The 4,663-nt window shown below is 48.0% G+C and overlaps 1 long non-coding RNA gene across 1 annotated transcript; it reads left to right on the top strand.

Annotated features, from left to right (window-relative positions):
- The first annotated feature begins 868 nt into the window (after nucleotides 1–868).
- On the top strand, nucleotides 869–3,373 carry LOC134359642 (uncharacterized). Its single transcript, XR_010021162.1, has 3 exons — nucleotides 869–1,228; nucleotides 2,480–2,579; nucleotides 3,216–3,373. It is a non-coding gene; the product is annotated as an uncharacterized LOC134359642 (long non-coding RNA).
- The last annotated feature ends 1,290 nt before the right edge of the window (nucleotides 3,374–4,663 follow it).

Genomic DNA, 4,663 nt, shown 5'->3' with positions numbered 1-4,663 from the left:
AACTCCCTCGTCCTTCTCCGCATCTGCACCTTTCACATCTGAGAGAGCCCAGGTCTGATGCTCAAGACATCACCTCTGACAGTGCAGCACTCCCTCAGTGTCAGGGAGTTCGAGCCCAGCTTCCAACCTCTAGACAATCGGCTCGAATCCAGCTCCAGGGAGTTAATCCCAACTAGCTTGTCAACTAACTAAACCCAGTGAGTTATCCACTGAGCCACAGCTGGCTCAGCTTCTCAGGGGTAACTGTTAATCTTTAACCGAGTTACTGCGCCGAAAGATTTGGGAGCCCGGTACCCGCAGTACATTTCCACACGAACCGCCCTTCCTACAGAAGGGGTCGCTATTGATCCACTGAAGCCGCTGGCTCCCATTTTCTAAAAACTATTTTGCTCTTGCAAACTTTCAATGATTTGCCTGATCCTTGCAGTTCACGAAGCGAAACAGATTTATACTGATTCGACGCTTGCTACCGACACAGGTATTCCGTTCCGCCCCGAGCATTCCGCACACCAAGCGGACGCATTCTGGGATAATGGAGGGGGACATTCACTGGGGTCGATCCAGCGGAGGGAGCTTGGCTTTTTTAAAATGAGGGGATTTTAAAACTGCAAAGTCTTCGAGACAGTCTTTACCACGCGAGTCTGTCTCCGGACATCCATCCCAACTCACCCGAGTCCCCTTTTATGTAAATTTTCATTATTGTCGCCATCACCCTGCACCTTTCTTCTGCCAGCCTTTCTCCCCCCCCATAAACTTTTTTCCCCTTGTCAGGTTATCTCTGTCGACCGATCGCTGCGTTTCTCAGTACCTCCTCCCACCATCACCACGCCCGTTGTTGCGTTTGGCTCTCTGCCCATTTCCCTCTCGACATAGCTTTCTGTCTGCAAGGCTTTCTCTGCCCACAGCTCCCTCCCTCTCCCTCTCTCCTCTGATCCCTCACTTTCAGCCCGGGCTGCTTTGTCTCTCTCTCTCTCTGTCCGCCTCTTCCTTCCCTCTCTAGTTTTAATTCTCGCATTCCCAGTGGATTTCTTCCTCTCTGTCTCCGCTCCCCCCCAATGGAGGAAGATTGTGCGAGGTTGGGAGTGGGAAGAGGAAGCAAGTCAAACTAAAACAGCGAGAGCGGCTGCAGTGTTAAAAATATGAGGAGTTAAATGCGAACGAAGGGCGGACGTGGTAAAGGCTGAAAAAAAGAGTGGTTGTGTTTCTGTGCCTGCCTCTGCATTTGCCTGTAAGCGTGTGACCCTGTGAAGTACACATACATCATTGCCCTTTAAAACTTGCTGAGGGAGGATGGTACTGGGAGACAGGGTAGCTGTTTGTGTGTGCTGATGCATTACCAGTTACTGCTTACTCCTGGGATATGTTTGATTGCCTTAGGGGATCAGGGAAGAAATATCATTAGTCTTTTATCCAACTGCATTTTGTCCGACTTGCCTGTGCATAATTGGGCGCTGCATTCCGCCACATTACATTGTGCTTTAGATGGTCCTCGTTGGCTGTGCAATACTTGGGGTGCCCGGTTGGCAGTGAATAGAGGTTTATAAATGCACGCCTTTATTTTGCACTGGGCAGAATGATATGCGGCTCTTTTCTTGCCCTTAATCGAATTTTTGCACATTCTCATTCAAATGATGGGCAGGCAAGCTTTGACCAGATGCCATGGAAATTGGTGGCGCCCTCTCGAATAATTGAATGAGGTCAGATGAAGCCTGTGCAGACCCCACGCTCCCCGTTTGCCCAACCTCTTGATATTCTCGTTTTTCCTGACACCTCCATCAGTGAGTCAGGTAACCACTCTTTAACTCCAGCAATGCCATTGTGGTGCTGAACGTGTGATAACTCAAAACATCTGAGCTTCCATTCCAGAACAGACTTGTTTTGGGTTAAAACTGGTGTACTGCATCATCCGACGTTTGTGCTGCTCTGACATAACTCGGGCAACCTGCGCTGATCTCCACTTCAGTTGCTGCCTCTGTGGAGTTTGCACGTTGTACTGATGTACCACGGACAGCATTCTAACTGGCTGGTATGGAGGGGGTGGGCTTCTGCTCGGGATCGAGGTAAGCGGCAGAGAGTTGTAAAATTAGTCAGCTCCATCATGGTACTGGCCTCTGTAGTATCCAAGACATCTTCAAGGAGTGGTGTCTCCAAAAGGCAGCGTCCATCATTAAGGACCCCCATCACCCAGAACGTGCCCTCTTCTCATTGTTACCATCAGGATGGAGATACAGAAGTCTGAAGGTGATTCAGGAACAGCTTCTTCCTCTCTGCCATCTGACTTCTGAATGCCTCATTACTTTTTATTTCTGCCTTTGCACTGCTTATTTAACTGTTTAATATATATATTGACCATAATTCATAGTTCTTTTCTATATTATGTATTGTGTTGTACTACCGCGACAAAGTTAACACATTTCATGACATATGCTGGTGATATTAAACCTCATTTTGATTCTTCCTGTGATCTTCCTTCCTACAGGTTGCTTGGTTTCCTCACATGCTCCAGAACTGTGCTGGTAGGTTATCTGGCCACTGTGAACTATTCCCAGCCATCCAGGGACATCAGGAGGAGCTGGTGGGTATGTGAGAGTGAATGGGTTACTGGGAAATGGGAAGGAGAGTGGGACCAATGGGAATGCCATAGACTCAATGGGAAGGAGAGTGGGATGGATGGGAATGCTATAGATTCAATGGGAAGGAGAGTGGGACTGATGGGAATGCTATAGATTGAATGGGAAGGAGAGTGGGACGGATGGGAATGCCATAGACTCAATGGGAAGGAGAGTGGGATGGATGGGAATGCTATAGATTCAATGGGAAGGAGAGTGGGACTGATGGGAATGCTATAGACTCAATGGGAAGGAGAGTGGGAGGGATGGAATGCTATAGACTCAATGGGAAGGAGAGTGGGATGGATGGGAATGCTATAGATTCAATGGGAAGGAGAGTGGGACTGATGGGAATGCTATAGACTCAATGGGAAGGAGAGTGGGACCAATGGGAATGCTATAGACTCAATGGGAAGGAGGGTGGGACCGACGGGAATGCTATAGACTCAATGGAAAGGAGAGTGGGACTGACGGGAATTCAATAGTTTCAATGGCTCAGTGGCTTTCTCATTGTATAAGAATATAGTGACCTGAAGTTCAAAGTAAATATATTATCAAGGCACATGTATGTCACCAGAAACAACCCTGAGATTTGTTTTCTTGCAGGCATATTCAGTAATACGAGAATCACAATAGAGTCAGTGAAAGACCGCACCCAACCGGACAGACAAACAACCAATGGGCAAATGACAGAAAACTGAAATTACAAAAGAGAAGAAAAATGAAGTAATGACAATAAATAAATAAGCAATAAGTATCGAGAACATGAGATGAAGAGTCTTTGAAAGTGAGTCCATAGGTTGTGGGAACAATTCGGTGGTGAGACCAGAGAAGTTGAGTGAAGTTATTGCCTCTGGTTCAAGAGCCTGAAGGTTGAGGGGTAAAAACTGTTCCTGAACCTGGTGGTGTGAGTCCTGAGGCTCCTGTACCTTCTTCCCAATGGCAGCAGCGAGAAGACAGCATGCCCTGGGTGGTGGGGGTCCCTGATGATGGATGTCACTTTACTGCAACAGCACTCTGTGTCGATATGCTTCATGGTGGGGAAGGCTTTACCAGTGATGGACTGGGATGTATCCACTACTTTTTGTTGGATATTCCATTCAAGGACATTGGTGTTCCCATACCAGGCTGTGATGCAGCCAGTCGACATATTCTCCACCACACATCTATAGAAGTTTGTCAAAGTTTTAGGCGTCATGCCAAATCTTCACAAACCTCTAAGGAAATTGAGGTGCTGCTGTGCCTTCTTCATAATTGCACTTCTGTGCTGGACCCAGAACAGATTCTCTGAAATTATAACACTGAGGAATTTTAATTTGCTGACCCTCTCCATCTCTGATCTCCTGATGACAATTGGCTGATCAAACTCCAGTTTCCTCCTCCTGAAGTCAATAATCAGCTCCTTGGTACATTGAGTGAGAGGCTGTTGTTGTGGCAACACTCAGCCAGATTTCCAGTCTTCCTCCTATATGTTGATTCCTCACACCTTTGATTCGGCCAATGACAATGGTGTCGTCAGCAAACATAAATATGGCTTTGGAGTTGAGCTTAACCTCACAGTACCACATACTGAGGAATGAGTCCCACAGAGTTACAGACTCCTGAAAAACAATTACACAAAAAACTGAGGGACATTGGGAGTGAGGTGCTTTGGGACATGGGGAGTGAGGGACATTGGGATTGAGGACATTAGGAGTGAGGGACATGGGGCGTGAGGGACATGGGCCGTGAGGGACATGGGGAGTGAGGTGCTTTGGGAGTGAGGGACATTGGGATTGAGGACATTGGGATTGAGGGACATTGGGAGTGAGGGACATGGGGCGTGAGGGACATGGGGCGTGAGGGACATTGGGAGTGAGGTGATTTGGGAGTGAGGGACATTGGGATTGAGGGACATTGGGAGTGAGGGACATGGAGAGTGAGGGACATTGGGAGTGAGGGACATGGGATTGAGGGACATTGGGAATGAGGTGCTTTGGGAGTGAGGGACATTGGGAGTGAGGGATATGGGGCGTGAGGTGCTTTGGGAGTGAGGGACATTGGGAGTGAGGTGC

This window comes from Mobula hypostoma, chromosome 21, assembly GCF_963921235.1.
Source record: "Mobula hypostoma chromosome 21, sMobHyp1.1, whole genome shotgun sequence".
NCBI lineage: Eukaryota > Metazoa > Chordata > Chondrichthyes > Myliobatiformes > Myliobatidae > Mobula > Mobula hypostoma.
This window is presented reverse-complemented; position numbering and strand designations above follow the sequence as displayed.